This window comes from Chiloscyllium plagiosum, unplaced genomic scaffold, assembly GCF_037043375.1.
Source record: "Chiloscyllium plagiosum isolate Xiang-an unplaced genomic scaffold, Cpla_swu_hap1 HiC_scaffold_3, whole genome shotgun sequence".
NCBI lineage: Eukaryota > Metazoa > Chordata > Chondrichthyes > Orectolobiformes > Hemiscylliidae > Chiloscyllium > Chiloscyllium plagiosum.
The window spans coordinates 122960462-122976333 of record NW_028270141.1 but is presented as its reverse complement, the minus strand read 5'-3'; the positions used below and the strand labels follow the sequence as shown (position 1 = coordinate 122976333).

The 15872-nt window shown below is 50.9% G+C and overlaps 7 non-coding genes and 1 pseudogene across 7 annotated transcripts; all 8 read right to left on the bottom strand.

Moving 5' to 3' along the window:
- Positions 1–3773: 3773 nt before the first annotated feature.
- Positions 3774–3892, bottom strand: LOC148150768 (5S ribosomal RNA). Its single transcript, XR_015755964.1, has one exon. It is a non-coding gene; the product is annotated as a 5S ribosomal RNA (ribosomal RNA).
- A 1549-nt stretch (positions 3893–5441) lies between these two features.
- Positions 5442–5560, bottom strand: LOC148150767 (5S ribosomal RNA). Its single transcript, XR_015756255.1, has one exon. It is a non-coding gene; the product is annotated as a 5S ribosomal RNA (ribosomal RNA).
- A 1546-nt stretch (positions 5561–7106) lies between these two features.
- Positions 7107–7225, bottom strand: LOC148150766 (5S ribosomal RNA). The gene has a single exon (XR_015756678.1). It is a non-coding gene; the product is annotated as a 5S ribosomal RNA (ribosomal RNA).
- Positions 7226–8774: 1549 nt separating this feature from the next.
- LOC148150765 (5S ribosomal RNA) lies at positions 8775–8893 on the bottom strand. Its single transcript, XR_015756107.1, has one exon. It is a non-coding gene; the product is annotated as a 5S ribosomal RNA (ribosomal RNA).
- Positions 8894–10442: 1549 nt separating this feature from the next.
- On the bottom strand, positions 10443–10561 carry LOC148150764 (5S ribosomal RNA). Its single transcript, XR_015756690.1, has one exon. It is a non-coding gene; the product is annotated as a 5S ribosomal RNA (ribosomal RNA).
- Positions 10562–12107: 1546 nt separating this feature from the next.
- Positions 12108–12216, bottom strand: LOC148150763 (5S ribosomal RNA; annotated as a pseudogene).
- A 1549-nt stretch (positions 12217–13765) lies between these two features.
- Positions 13766–13884, bottom strand: LOC148150762 (5S ribosomal RNA). The gene has a single exon (XR_015756019.1). It is a non-coding gene; the product is annotated as a 5S ribosomal RNA (ribosomal RNA).
- A 1546-nt stretch (positions 13885–15430) lies between these two features.
- LOC148150761 (5S ribosomal RNA) lies at positions 15431–15549 on the bottom strand. The gene has a single exon (XR_015755861.1). It is a non-coding gene; the product is annotated as a 5S ribosomal RNA (ribosomal RNA).
- Between the last annotated feature and the right edge of the window lie 323 nt (positions 15550–15872).

The window sequence follows — 15872 nt, the reverse complement described above, 5'->3', positions numbered from 1 at the left end:
ATTCCTGGAATGGCGGGATTACCTTACACTGAAAGACTGGAGCGACTGGGCTTGTGTACCCTTGAGTTTAGAAGACTGAGAGGGGATCTGGTTGAGACATATAAGATGATCAAAGGATTGGACACTCTGGCGGCAGGCAACATGTTTCCGCTGCGGGGTGAGTGCCGAAACAGAGGACACAGCTTAAAAATACGGGGTAGACCATTTAGGACAGAGATGAGGAGAAACTTCTTCACCCAGAGAGTGGTGGCTGTGTGGAATGCTCTGCCCCAGAGGGCAGTGGAGGCCCAGTCTCTGGATTCATTTAAGAAAGAGTTGGATAGAGCTCTCAAGGATAGTGGAATCAAGGGTTATGGAGATAAGGCAGGAACAGGATACTGATTAAGGATGATCAGCCATGATCATATTGAATGGTGGTGCAGGCTGGAAGGGCAGAATGGCCAACTCATAGAACATAGAACATAGAAGAATACAGCGCAGTACAGGCCCTTGGGCCCTCGATGTTGCGCCGATCCAAGCCCACCTAAACTACACTAACCCACTATCCTCCATATACCTATCCAATGCCCTCTTAAATGCCCATAAAGAGGGAGAGTCCACCACTGTTACTGGCAGGGCATTCCATGAACTAACGACTCGCTGAGTGAAGAACCTACCCCTAACATCAGTCCTATATCTACCCCCCCTTAATTTAAAGCTATGCCCCCTTGTAATACCCGACTCAATTCGCGGGAAAAGGTTCATACTGTCGACCCTATCTAACCCCCTAATCATCTTGTACACCTCAATCAAGTCACCCCTAAACCTTCTTTTCTCTAGTGAAAACAGCCCCAAGTGCCTCAGTCTTTCCTCATACGATTTTCCTTTCATACCAGGCAACATCCTGGTAAACCTCCTCTGCACCCGTTCCAATGCCTCCACATCCTTCCTATAGTATGGCGACCAAAACTGCACACAATATTCCAGATGCGGCCGTACCAGAGTCTTATACAACTGCATCATGACCTCAGGACTCCGGAACTCAATTCCTCTACCAATAAAAGCCAGTACGCCATATGCCTTCCTCACCGCACTATTTACCTGGGTGGCAACTTTCAGAGATCTGTGTACATAGACACCAAGATCCCTCTGCTCATTCACACTACCAAGTATCCGACCATTAGCCCAGTACCCCATCTTTTTGTTATTCTTCCCAAAGTGAATCACCTCGCACTTAGCTACATTGAATTCCATCTGCCACCTTTCTGCCCAGCTCTGCAGCTTCTCTATATCCTGCTGTAACCTGCCACATGCTTCCTCACTGTCAACAACTCCTCCGACTTTCGTGTCATCCGCAAACTTGCTCACCCAACCTTCTAACCCCTCTTCCAGGTCATTTATAAAAATGACAAACAGCAATGGTCCCAAAACAGATCCTTGCGGAACACCGCTAGTGACGGCACTCCATGAAGAAACTTTGCCATCAACTACTACCCTCTGTGTTCTTCCAGCCAGCCAACTCCTAATCCAAACCTCCAACTCACCCTCAATGCCATATCTCCGTATTTTCTGCAGTAGCCTACCATGGGGAACCTTATCGAACGCCTTACTAAAATCCATATATACCACATCTACCGCTTTCCCCTCATCAACCTCCTTCGTCACCTTTTCAAAGAATTCAATAAGGTTTGTGAGGCACGACTTGCCCTTCACAAAACCATGCTGACTATCCTTGATCACATTATTCCTATCTAGATGTACATAAATCCTATCCCTTACAATTCTCTCTAAGACTTTGCCCACAACAGAAGTGAGACTCACCGGCCTATAGTTACTAGGGCTATCCCTACTCCCCTTTTTGAACAAGGGAACCACATTTGCTATCCTCCAGTCTTCTGGGACTACTCCTGTAGACAAAGAGGACATAAAAATCAAGGCCAATGGCTCTGCAATCTCCTCCCTTGCTTCCCAGAGAATCCTAGGATAAATGCCATCAGGCCCAGGGGACTTATCTATTTTCACCTTTTCCAGGATTTCCAACACCTCTTCTCTACATACCTCAAAGCCATCCATTCTACTTATTTGTGCCTCAGTATTCTCATCGACAACAATGCCCTGTTCCTGAGTGAATACTGAAGAAAAGTATTCATTCAGTGTCTCCCCAATCTCTTCCGCCTCCACACGCAACTTCCCCCTACTATCCTTGACTGGACCTATTCCTACCCTAGTCATTCTTTTATTCCTAACATACCTATAGAAAGCCTTAGGGTTTTCCCTAATCCTATCTACTAAGGACCTTTCGTGTCCCCTCCTTGCTGCTTTTAGCTCTCTCTTCAGGTCCTTCCTGGCTACCCTATAACTCTCAATCGCCCCAATTGAACCTTCACGTCTCATCTTGAGATAGGCCGCCCTCTTCCATTTAACAAGGGATTCCAATTCCTTATTAAACCACGGCTCCCTCGCACGACCCTTTCCTACCTGCCTGACAGGTACATAATTATCAAGGACACTCAATAGTTGCCCCTTGAACAAGTTCCACATATCATTTACACTCTTGCCTTGGAGTCTACTTTTCCAAGCCACACATCCTAAGTCATGCCTCACCGCATCATAATTTCCCTTACCCCAGCTATAATTCTTGCCCTGTAGTACACACTTATCCCTCTCCATCACGAGAGTAAAAATCACCGAATTATGGTCACTATCCCCAAAGTGCTCACCTACCTCTAATTCTAACACCTGGCCTGGTTCGTTACCCAGAACCAAATCCAGTATGGCCTCACCTCTTGTTGGCCTGTCTACATATTGTGTCAGGAAACTCTCCTGCACACATTGAACAAACACTGACCCATCTAACGAACTTGAGCTATAGCTTTCCCAATCAATATCAGGAAAGTTAAAGTCCCCCATAACAACCACCCTATTACTGTCACTCATCTCCTGAATCACCTTCCCAATCCTTTCTTCAATGATTCTAGGACTATTAGGAGGCCTGTAAAAGACTCCTAACAAGGTGACCTCACCTTTCCTATTCCTAACCTCAGCCCAAACTACCTCAGATGGCAAGTCCTCATCCATCGTCCTTTCCACCGCTGTAATACTATCTTTGACAAGCAATGCCACACCTCCCCCTCTTTTACCCCCACCTCTAAACCTACTAAAACATTTAAATCCCGGAACCTGCAACAGCCAATCCTGTCCCTGTTCTAGCCATGTCTCCGTAATAGCCACAACATCGAAGTCCCAGGTACCAACCCACGCTGCAAGTTCACCTACCTTATTTCGTATACTTCTTGCATTGAAGTATACACACTTCAAACAACTTCCCTGTTTACAGGCACCCTCCTTGGAAATTGATGCCATGTTCCTCACCTCCCTACACTCCAGGCCCTGCACCCTGAAGCTACAATCTGGGTTCCCATGCCCCTGCCGAGTTAGTTTAAACCCCCCCCAAGAGCACTAGCAAACCTCCCCCCAAGGATACTGGTTCCCCTCAGGTTCAGGTGTAGACCATCCTGTTTATAGAGGTCCCACCTGTTTATAGAACTCCTGCACCTATTGTCTATTGTCCGCCTTTCCTGACTGCCACCCGCAGACAGCGTGCAGCCCCAATCCCTTTCTTTCCGCCTTTCTTGCTGATTTTGGCAGCGCTCCGCTCTCCTCCCCTCCGTGTCTCGTGCCTGCAGGAGACTGATGCCAGGCACAGCAGCAGCAGCAAAAATAACCTGCCGCTCCATTGCCTGGCACAAGACAAGTGCAGAGGGGTGACTTGAGCAGCCACTGCTGGCGGAAAAAGCCTACTGCACCTGGTATTCCCAGGCGGTCTCCCATCCAAGTACTAACCAGGCCTGAGTTTGCTTAGCTTCCGAGATCACACGAGATCGGGCGTTTTCAGACTAGTATGGCCGTAGGCGCTGGCCCCTTCCTTTTCTCCCTACTTCAAGGCGTGCTGGCCAGCCACATTTTCTTTCTTGCTCTTTCTCTTTATCCCCTTTGGCTTTTTTTTCTCTTTTCTCTTTGCTCTTCCTCCTCCGTGCGTGCTTCCCTCCCTCCGTCCCTCCAGCTGCCTTTCAGCCAGCCCTTGCCCACCAGGCTCCTGTAGTCTCCCACATCCCCACACAGGCCAACTGCAAGCCCTCCCCCTGCTTCATAGGGCCGCAGCCTGCATTCTCTCATCCTTCCACACTCCTCCACCCCTCCATTTCGGAATGCCAGGCACTGACCAGTGGGGTACCGCACGGATCAGTACTGGGACCGCAGCTTTTTACAATCTATCTTCAGGATATACAAGATGGTATTAGCAATAACATTCGCAAATTTCATCAGCTGGGTGGCAGGGTGAAATGTGATGAGGATCTTAGGAGATTACAGGGTGACCTGGACAAGTTAGGTGAGTGCTCAGATGCATGGCAGATGCACTTTCACGTGGATAAATGGATCCTTATCCACTTTGGTGGCAAGAACAGGAAGGCAGATTACCACCTAAGTGGAATCAATTTAGGTAAAGGGGCAGTACAGAGAGATCTGGGGGTTCTTGTACACCACTCAATGAAGGTAAGCATGCAGGTACAGCAGGTAGTGAAGAAGGCTAATAGCATGCTGGCCTTCATAACAAGAGGGATTGAGTATAGAAGCAAAGAGGTCCTTCTGCAGCTGTACAGGGCCCTGGTGAGACCACACCTGGAGTACTGTGTGCAGTTCTGGTCTCCAAATTTGAGGAGAGACATTCTGGCTATTGAGGGAATGCAGCGTAGGTTCACGAGGTCAATTCCTGGAATGGCGGGATTACCTTACACTGAAAGACTGGAGCGACTGGGCTCGTGTACCCTTGAGTTTAGAAGACTGAGAGGGGATCTGGTTGAGACATATAAGATGATCAAAGGATTGGACACTCTGGCGGCAGGCAACATGTTTCCGCTGCGGGGTGAGTGCCGAAACAGAGGACACAGCTTAAAAATACGGGGTAGACCATTTAGGACAGAGATGAGGAGAAACTTCTTCACCCAGAGAGTGGTGGCTGTGTGGAATGCTCTGCCCCAGAGGGCAGTGGAGGCCCAGTCTCTGGATTCATTTAAGAAAGAGTTGGATAGAGCTCTCAAGGATAGTGGAATCAAGGGTTATGGAGATAAGGCAGGAACAGGATACTGATTAAGGATGATCAGCCATGATCATATTGAATGGTGGTGCAGGCTGGAAGGGCAGAATGGCCAACTCCTGCACCTATTGTCTATTGTCCGCCTTTCCTGACTGCCACCCGCAGACAGCGTGCAGCCCCAATCCCTTTCTTTCCGCCTTTCTTGCTGATTTTGGCAGCGCTCCGCTCTCCTCCCCTCCGTGTCTCGTGCCTGCAGGAGACTGATGCCAGGCACAGCAGCAGCAGCAGCAAAAATAACCTGCCGCTCCATTGCCTGGCACAAGACAAGTGCAGAGGGGTGACTTGAGCAGCCACTGCTGGCGGAAAAAGCCTACTGCACCTGGTATTCCCAGGCGGTCTCCCATCCAAGTACTAACCAGGCCTGAGTCTGCTTAGCTTCCCAGATCAGACGAGATCGGGCGTTTTCAGACTAGTATGGCCGTAGGCGCTGGCCCCTGCCTTTTCTCCCTACTTCAAGGCGTGCTGGCCAGCCACATTTTCTTTCTTGCTCTTTCTCTTTATCCCCTTTGGCTTTTTTTTCTCTTTTCTCTTTGCTCTTCCTCCTCCGTGCGTGCTTCCCTCCCTCCGTCCCTCCAGCTGCCTTTCAGCCAGCCCTTGCCCACCAGGCTCCTGTAGTCTCCCACATCCCCACACAGGCCAACTGCAAGCCCTCCCCCTGCTTCATAGGGCCGCAGCCTGCATTCTCTCATCCTTCCACACTCCTCCACCCCTCCATTTCGGAATGCCGGGCACTGACCAGTGGGGTACCGCACCGATCAGTACTGGGACCGCAGCTTTTTACAATCTATCTTCAGGATATACAAGATGGTATTAGCAATAACATTCGCAAATTTCATCAGCTGGGTGGCAGGGTGAAATGTGATGAGGATCTTAGGAGATTACAGGGTGACCTGGACAAGTTAGGTGAGTGCTCAGATGCATGGCAGATGCACTTTCACGTGGATAAATGGATCCTTATCCACTTTGGTGGCAAGAACAGGAAGGCAGATTACCACCTAAGTGGAATCAATTTAGGTAAAGGGGCAGTACAGAGAGATCTGGGGGTTCTTGTACACCACTCAATGAAGGTAAGCATGCAGGTACAGCAGGTAGTGAAGAAGGCTAATAGCATGCTGGCCTTCATAACAAGAGGGATTGAGTATAGAAGCAAAGAGGTCCTTCTGCAGCTGTACAGGGCCCTGGTGAGACCACACCTGGAGTACTGTGTGCAGTTCTGGTCTCCAAATTTGAGGAGAGACATTCTGGCTATTGAGGGAATGCAGCGTAGGTTCACGAGGTCAATTCCTGGAATGGCGGGATTACCTTACACTGAAAGACTGGAGCGACTGGGCTTGTGTACCCTTGAGTTTAGAAGACTGAGAGGGGATCTGGTTGAGACATATAAGATGATCAAAGGATTGGACACTCTGGCGGCAGGCAACATGTTTCCGCTGCGGGGTGAGTGCCGAAACAGAGGACACAGCTTAAAAATACGGGGTAGACCATTTAGGACAGAGATGAGGAGAAACTTCTTCACCCAGAGAGTGGTGGCTGTGTGGAATGCTCTGCCCCAGAGGGCAGTGGAGGCCCAGTCTCTGGATTCATTTAAGAAAGAGTTGGATAGAGCTCTCAAGGATAGTGGAATCAAGGGTTATGGAGATAAGGCAGGAACAGGATACTGATTAAGGATGATCAGCCATGATCATATTGAATGGTGGTGCAGGCTGGAAGGGCAGAATGGCCAACTCCTGCACCTATTGTCTATTGTCCGCCTTTCCTGACTGCCACCCGCAGACAGCGTGCAGCCCCAATCCCTTTCTTTCCGCCTTTCTTGCTGATTTTGGCAGCGCTCCGCTCTCCTCCCCTCCGTGTCTCGTGCCTGCAGGAGACTGATGCCAGGCACAGCAGCAGCAGCAAAAATAACCTGCCGCTCCATTGCCTGGCACAAGACAAGTGCAGAGGGGTGACTTGAGCAGCCACTGCTGGCGGAAAAAGCCTACTGCACCTGGTATTCCCAGGCGGTCTCCCATCCAAGTACTAACCAGGCCTGAGTCTGCTTAGCTTCCGAGATCAGACGAGATCGGGCGTTTTCAGACTAGTATGGCCATAGGCGCTGGCCCCTGCCTTTTCTCCCTACTTCAAGGCGTGCTGGCCAGCCACATTTTCTTTCTTGCTCTTTCTCTTTATCCCCTTTGGCTTTTTTTTCTCTTTTCTCTTTGCTCTTCCTCCTCCGTGCGTGCTTCCCTCCCTCCGTCCCTCCAGCTGCCTTTCAGCCAGCCCTTGCCCACCAGGCTCCTGTAGTCTCCCACATCCCCACACAGGCCAACTGCAAGCCCTCCCCCTGCTTCATAGGGCCGCAGCCTGCATTCTCTCATCCTTCCACACTCCTCCACCCCTCCATTTCGGAATGCCGGGCACTGACCAGTGGGGTACCGCACGGATCAGTACTGGGACCGCAGCTTTTTACAATCTATCTTCAGGATATACAAGATGGTATTAGCAATAACATTCGCAAATTTCATCAGCTGGGTGGCAGGGTGAAATGTGATGAGGATGTTAGGAGATTACAGGGTGACCTGGACAAGTTAGGTGAGTGCTCAGATGCATGGCAGATGCACTTTCACGTGGATAAATGGATCCTTATCCACTTTGGTGGCAAGAACAGGAAGGCAGATTACCACCTAAGTGGAATCAATTTAGGTAAAGGGGCAGTACAGAGAGATCTGGGGGTTCTTGTACACCACTCAATGAAGGTAAGCATGCAGGTACAGCAGGTAGTGAAGAAGGCTAATAGCATGCTGGCCTTCATAACAAGAGGGATTGAGTATAGAAGCAAAGAGGTCCTTCTGCAGCTGTACAGGGCCCTGGTGAGACCACACCTGGAGTACTGTGTGCAGTTCTGGTCTCCAAATTTGAGGAGAGACATTCTGGCTATTGAGGGAATGCAGCGTAGGTTCACGAGGTCAATTCCTGGAATGGCGGGATTACCTTACACTGAAAGACTGGAGCGACTGGGCTTGTGTACCCTTGAGTTTAGAAGACTGAGAGGGGATCTGGTTGAGACATATAAGATGATCAAAGGATTGGACACTCTGGCGGCAGGCAACATGTTTCCGCTGCGGGGTGAGTGCCGAAACAGAGGACACAGCTTAAAAATACGGGGTAGACCATTTAGGACAGAGATGAGGAGAAACTTCTTCACCCAGAGAGTGGTGGCTGTGTGGAATGCTCTGCCCCAGAGGGCAGTGGAGGCCCAGTCTCTGGATTCATTTAAGAAAGAGTTGGATAGAGTTCTCAAGGATAGTGGAATCAAGGGTTATGGAGATAAGGCAGGAACAGGATACTGATTAAGGATGATCAGCCATGATCATATTGAATGGTGGTGCAGGCTGGAAGGGCAGAATGGCCAACTCCTGCACCTATTGTCTATTGTCCGCCTTTCCTGACTGCCACCCGCAGACAGCGTGCAGCCCCAATCCCTTTCTTTCCGCCTTTCTTGCTGATTTTGGCAGCGCTCCGCTCTCCTCCCCTCCGTGTCTCGTGCCTGCAGGAGACTGATGCCAGGCACAGCAGCAGCAGCAGCAAAAATAACCTGCCGCTCCATTGCCTGGCACAAGACAAGTGCAGAGGGGTGACTTGAGCAGCCACTGCTGGCGGAAAAAGCCTACTGCACCTGGTATTCCCAGGCGGTCTCCCATCCAAGTACTAACCAGGCCTGAGTCTGCTTAGCTTCCGAGATCAGACGAGATCGGGCGTTTTCAGACTAGTATGGCCGTAGGCGCTGGCCCCTGCCTTTTCTCCCTACTTCAAGGCGTGCTGGCCAGCCACATTTTCTTTCTTGCTCTTTCTCTTTATCCCCTTTGGCTTTTTTTTCTCTTTTCTCTTTGCTCTTCCTCCTCCGTGCGTGCTTCCCTCCCTCCGTCCCTCCAGCTGCCTTTCAGCCAGCCCTTGCCCACCAGGCTCCTGTAGTCTCCCACATCCCCACACAGGCCAACTGCAAGCCCTCCCCCTGCTTCATAGGGCCGCAGCCTGCATTCTCTCATCCTTCCACACTCCTCCACCCCTCCATTTCGGAATGCCAGGCACTGACCAGTGGGGTACCGCACCGATCAGTACTGGGACCGCAGCTTTTTACAATCTATCTTCAGGATATACAAGATGGTATTAGCAATAACATTCGCAAATTTCATCAGCTGGGTGGCAGGGTGAAATGTGATGAGGATCTTAGGAGATTACAGGGTGACCTGGACAAGTTAGGTGAGTGCTCAGATGCATGGCAGATGCACTTTCACGTGGATAAATGGATCCTTATCCACTTTGGTGGCAAGAACAGGAAGGCAGATTACCACCTAAGTGGAATCAATTTAGGTAAAGGGGCAGTACAGAGAGATCTGGGGGTTCTTGTACACCACTCAATGAAGGTAAGCATGCAGGTACAGCAGGTAGTGAAGAAGGCTAATAGCATGCTGGCCTTCATAACAAGAGGGATTGAGTATAGAAGCAAAGAGGTCCTTCTGCAGCTGTACAGGGCCCTGGTGAGACCACACCTGGAGTACTGTGTGCAGTTCTGGTCTCCAAATTTGAGGAGAGACATTCTGGCTATTGAGGGAATGCAGCGTAGGTTCACGAGGTCAATTCCTGGAATGGCGGGATTACCTTACACTGAAAGACTGGAGCGACTGGGCTCGTGTACCCTTGAGTTTAGAAGACTGAGAGGGGATCTGGTTGAGACATATAAGATGATCAAAGGATTGGACACTCTGGCGGCAGGCAACATGTTTCCGCTGCGGGGTGAGTGCCGAAACAGAGGACACAGCTTAAAAATACGGGGTAGACCATTTAGGACAGAGATGAGGAGAAACTTCTTCACCCAGAGAGTGGTGGCTGTGTGGAATGCTCTGCCCCAGAGGGCAGTGGAGGCCCAGTCTCTGGATTCATTTAAGAAAGAGTTGGATAGAGCTCTCAAGGATAGTGGAATCAAGGGTTATGGAGATAAGGCAGGAACAGGATACTGATTAAGGATGATCAGCCATGATCATATTGAATGGTGGTGCAGGCTGGAAGGGCAGAATGGCCAACTCCTGCACCTATTGTCTATTGTCCGCCTTTCCTGACTGCCACCCGCAGACAGCGTGCAGCCCCAATCCCTTTCTTTCCGCCTTTCTTGCTGATTTTGGCAGCGCTCCGCTCTCCTCCCCTCCGTGTCTCGTGCCTGCAGGAGACTGATGCCAGGCACAGCAGCAGCAGCAGCAAAAATAACCTGCCGCTCCATTGCCTGGCACAAGACAAGTGCAGAGGGGTGACTTGAGCAGCCACTGCTGGCGGAAAAAGCCTACTGCACCTGGTATTCCCAGGCGGTTTCCCATCCAAGTACTAACCAGGCCTGAGTCTGCTTAGCTTCCGAGATCAGACGAGATCGGGCGTTTTCAGACTAGTATGGCCGTAGGCGCTGGCCCCTGCCTTTTCTCCCTACTTCAAGGCGTGCTGGCCAGCCACATTTTCTTTCTTGCTCTTTCTCTTTATCCCCTTTGGCTTTTTTTTCTCTTTTCTCTTTGCTCTTCCTCCTCCGTGGGTGCTTCCCTCCCTCCGTCCCTCCAGCTGCCTTTCAGCCAGCCCTTGCCCACCAGGCTCCTGTAGTCTCCCACATCCCCACACAGGCCAACTGCAAGCCCTCCCCCTGCTTCATAGGGCCGCAGCCTGCATTCTCTCATCCTTCCACACTCCTCCACCCCTCCATTTCGGAATGCCAGGCACTGACCAGTGGGGTACCGCACCGATCAGTACTGGGACCGCAGCTTTTTACAATCTATCTTCAGGATATACAAGATGGTATTAGCAATAACATTCGCAAATTTCATCAGCTGGGTGGCAGGGTGAAATGTGATGAGGATGTTAGGAGATTACAGGGTGACCTGGACAAGTTAGGTGAGTGCTCAGATGCATGGCAGATGCACTTTCACGTGGATAAATGGATCCTTATCCACTTTGGTGGCAAGAACAGGAAGGCAGATTACCACCTAAGTGGAATCAATTTAGGTAAAGGGGCAGTACAGAGAGATCTGGGGGTTCTTGTACACCACTCAATGAAGGTAAGCATGCAGGTACAGCAAGTAGTGAAGAAGGCTAATAGCATGCTGGCCTTCATAACAAGAGGGATTGAGTATAGAAGCAAAGAGGTCCTTCTGCAGCTGTACAGGGCCCTGGTGAGACCACACCTGGAGTACTGTGTGCAGTTCTGGTCTCCAAATTTGAGGAGAGACATTCTGGCTATTGAGGGAATGCAGCGTAGGTTCACGAGGTCAATTCCTGGAATGGCGGGATTACCTTACACTGAAAGACTGGAGCGACTGGGCTCGTGTACCCTTGAGTTTAGAAGACTGAGAGGGGATCTGGTTGAGACATATAAGATGATCAAAGGATTGGACACTCTGGCGGCAGGCAACATGTTTCCGCTGCGGGGTGAGTGCCGAAACAGAGGACACAGCTTAAAAATACGGGGTAGACCATTTAGGACAGAGATGAGGAGAAACTTCTTCACCCAGAGAGTGGTGGCTGTGTGGAATGCTCTGCCCCAGAGGGCAGTGGAGGCCCAGTCTCTGGATTCATTTAAGAAAGAGTTGGATAGAGCTCTCAAGGATAGTGGAATCAAGGGTTATGGAGATAAGGCAGGAACAGGATACTGATTAAGGATGATCAGCCATGATCATATTGAATGGTGGTGCAGGCTGGAAGGGCAGAATGGCCAACTCCTGCACCTATTGTCTATTGTCCGCCTTTCCTGACTGCCACCCGCAGACAGCGTGCAGCCCCAATCCCTTTCTTTCCGCCTTTCTTGCTGATTTTGGCAGCGCTCCGCTCTCCTCCCCTCCGTGTCTCGTGCCTGCAGGAGACTGATGCCAGGCACAGCAGCAGCAGCAAAAATAACCTGCCGCTCCATTGCCTGGCACAAGACAAGTGCAGAGGGGTGACTTGAGCAGCCACTGCTGGCGGAAAAAGCCTACTGCACCTGGTATTCCCAGGCGGTCTCCCATCCAAGTACTAACCAGGCCTGAGTCTACTTAGCTTCCGAGATCAGACGTTTTCAGACTAGTATGGCCGTAGGCGCTGGCCCCTGCCTTTTCTCCCTACTTCAAGGCGTGCTGGCCAGCCACATTTTCTTTCTTGCTCTTTCTCTTTATCCCCTTTGGCTTTTTTTTCTCTTTTCTCTTTGCTCTTCCTCCTCCGTGCGTGCTTCCCTCCCTCCGTCCCTCCAGCTGCCTTTCAGCCAGCCCTTGCCCACCAGGCTCCTGTAGTCTCCCACATCCCCACACAGGCCAACTGCAAGCCCTCCCCCTGCTTCATAGGGCCGCAGCCTGCATTCTCTCATCCTTCCACACTCCTCCACCCCTCCATTTCGGAATGCCAGGCACTGACCAGTGGGGTACCGCACCGATCAGTACTGGGACCGCAGCTTTTTACAATCTATCTTCAGGATATACAAGATGGTATTAGCAATAACATTCGCAAATTTCATCAGCTGGGTGGCAGGGTGAAATGTGATGAGGATGTTAGGAGATTACAGGGTGACCTGGACAAGTTAGGTGAGTGCTCAGATGCATGGCAGATGCACTTTCACGTGGATAAATGGATCCTTATCCACTTTGGTGGCAAGAACAGGAAGGCAGATTACCACCTAAGTGGAATCAATTTAGGTAAAGGGGCAGTACAGAGAGATCTGGGGGTTCTTGTACACCACTCAATGAAGGTAAGCATGCAGGTACAGCAGGTAGTGAAGAAGGCTAATAGCATGCTGGCCTTCATAACAAGAGGGATTGAGTATAGAAGCAAAGAGGTCCTTCTGCAGCTGTACAGGGCCCTGGTGAGACCACACCTGGAGTACTGTGTGCAGTTCTGGTCTCCAAATTTGAGGAGAGACATTCTGGCTATTGAGGGAATGCAGCGTAGGTTCACGAGGTCAATTCCTGGAATGGCGGGATTACCTTACACTGAAAGACTGGAGCGACTGGGCTTGTGTACCCTTGAGTTTAGAAGACTGAGAGGGGATCTGGTTGAGACATATAAGATGATCAAAGGATTGGACACTCTGGCGGCAGGCAACATGTTTCCGCTGCGGGGTGAGTGCCGAAACAGAGGACACAGCTTAAAAATACGGGGTAGACCATTTAGGACAGAGATGAGGAGAAACTTCTTCACCCAGAGAGTGGTGGCTGTGTGGAATGCTCTGCCCCAGAGGGCAGTGGAGGCCCAGTCTCTGGATTCATTTAAGAAAGAGTTGGATAGAGCTCTCAAGGATAGTGGAATCAAGGGTTATGGAGATAAGGCAGGAACAGGATACTGATTAAGGATGATCAGCCATGATCATATTGAATGGTGGTGCAGGCTGGAAGGGCAGAATGGCCAACTCCTGCACCTATTGTCTATTGTCCGCCTTTCCTGACTGCCACCCGCAGACAGCGTGCAGCCCCAATCCCTTTCTTTCCGCCTTTCTTGCTGATTTTGGCAGCGCTCCGCTCTCCTCCCCTCCGTGTCTCGTGCCTGCAGGAGACTGATGCCAGGCACAGCAGCAGCAGCAGCAAAAATAACCTGCCGCTCCATTGCCTGGCACAAGACAAGTGCAGAGGGGTGACTTGAGCAGCCACTGCTGGCGGAAAAAGCCTACTGCACCTGGTATTCCCAGGCGGTCTCCCATCCAAGTACTAACCAGGCCTGAGTCTGCTTAGCTTCCGAGATCAGACGAGATCGGGCGTTTTCAGACTAGTATGGCCGTAGGCGCTGGCCCCTGCCTTTTCTCCCTACTTCAAGGCGTGCTGGCCAGCCACATTTTCTTTCTTGCTCTTTCTCTTTATCCCCTTTGGCTTTTTTTTCTCTTTTCTCTTTGCTCTTCCTCCTCCGTGGGTGCTTCCCTCCCTCCGTCCCTCCAGCTGCCTTTCAGCCAGCCCTTGCCCACCAGGCTCCTGTAGTCTCCCACATCCCCACACAGGCCAACTGCAAGCCCTCCCCCTGCTTCATAGGGCCGCAGCCTGCATTCTCTCATCCTTCCACACTCCTCCACCCCTCCATTTCGGAATGCCGGGCACTGACCAGTGGGGTACCGCACGGATCAGTACTGGGACCGCAGCTTTTTACAATCTATCTTCAGGATATACAAGATGGTATTAGCAATAACATTCGCAAATTTCATCAGCTGGGTGGCAGGGTGAAATGTGATGAGGATCTTAGGAGATTACAGGGTGACCTGGACAAGTTAGGTGAGTGCTCAGATGCATGGCAGATGCACTTTCACGTGGATAAATGGATCCTTATCCACTTTGGTGGCAAGAACAGGAAGGCAGATTACCACCTAAGTGGAATCAATTTAGGTAAAGGGGCAGTACAGAGAGATCTGGGGGTTCTTGTACACCACTCAATGAAGGTAAGCATGCAGGTACAGCAGGTAGTGAAGAAGGCTAATAGCATGCTGGCCTTCATAACAAGAGGGATTGAGTATAGAAGCAAAGAGGTCCTTCTGCAGCTGTACAGGGCCCTGGTGAGACCACACCTGGAGTACTGTGTGCAGTTCTGGTCTCCAAATTTGAGGAGAGACATTCTGGCTATTGAGGGAATGCAGCGTAGGTTCACGAGGTCAATTCCTGGAATGGCGGGATTACCTTACACTGAAAGACTGGAGCGACTGGGCTTGTGTACCCTTGAGTTTAGAAGACTGAGAGGGGATCTGGTTGAGACATATAAGATGATCAAAGGATTGGACACTCTGGCGGCAGGCAACATGTTTCCGCTGCGGGGTGAGTGCCGAAACAGAGGACACAGCTTAAAAATACGGGGTAGACCATTTAGGACAGAGATGAGGAGAAACTTCTTCACCCAGAGAGTGGTGGCTGTGTGGAATGCTCTGCCCCAGAGGGCAGTGGAGGCCCAGTCTCTGGATTCATTTAAGAAAGAGTTGGATAGAGCTCTCAAGGATAGTGGAATCAAGGGTTATGGAGATAAGGCAGGAACAGGATACTGATTAAGGATGATCAGCCATGATCATATTGAATGGTGGTGCAGGCTGGAAGGGCAGAATGGCCAACTCCTGCACCTATTGTCTATTGTCCGCCTTTCCTGACTGCCACCCGCAGACAGCGTGCAGCCCCAATCCCTTTCTTTCCGCCTTTCTTGCTGATTTTGGCAGCGCTCCGCTCTCCTCCCCTCCGTGTCTCGTGCCTGCAGGAGACTGATGCCAGGCACAGCAGCAGCAGCAAAAATAACCTGCCGCTCCATTGCCTGGCACAAGACAAGTGCAGAGGGGTGACTTGAGCAGCCACTGCTGGCGGAAAAAGCCTACTGCACCTGGTATTGCCAGGCGGTCTCCCATCCAAGTACTAACCAGGCCTGAGTCTGCTTAGCTTCCGAGATCAGACGAGATCGGGCGTTTTCAGACTAGTATGGCCGTAGGCGCTGGGCCCTGCCTTTTCTCCCTACTTCAAGGCGTGCTGGCCAGCCACATTTTCTTTCTTGCTCTTTCTCTTTATCCCCTTTGGCTTTTTTTTCTCTTTTCTCTTTGCTCTTCCTCCTCCGTGCGTGCTTCCCTCCCTCCGTCCCTCCAGCTGCCTTTCAGCCAGCCCTTGCCCACCAGGCTCCTGTAGTCTCCCACATCCCCACACAGGCCAACTGCAAGCCCTCCCCCTGCTTCATAGGGCCGCAGCCTGCATTCTCTCATCCTTCCACACTCCTCCACCCCTCCATTTCGGAATGCCGGGCACTGACCAGTGGGGTACCG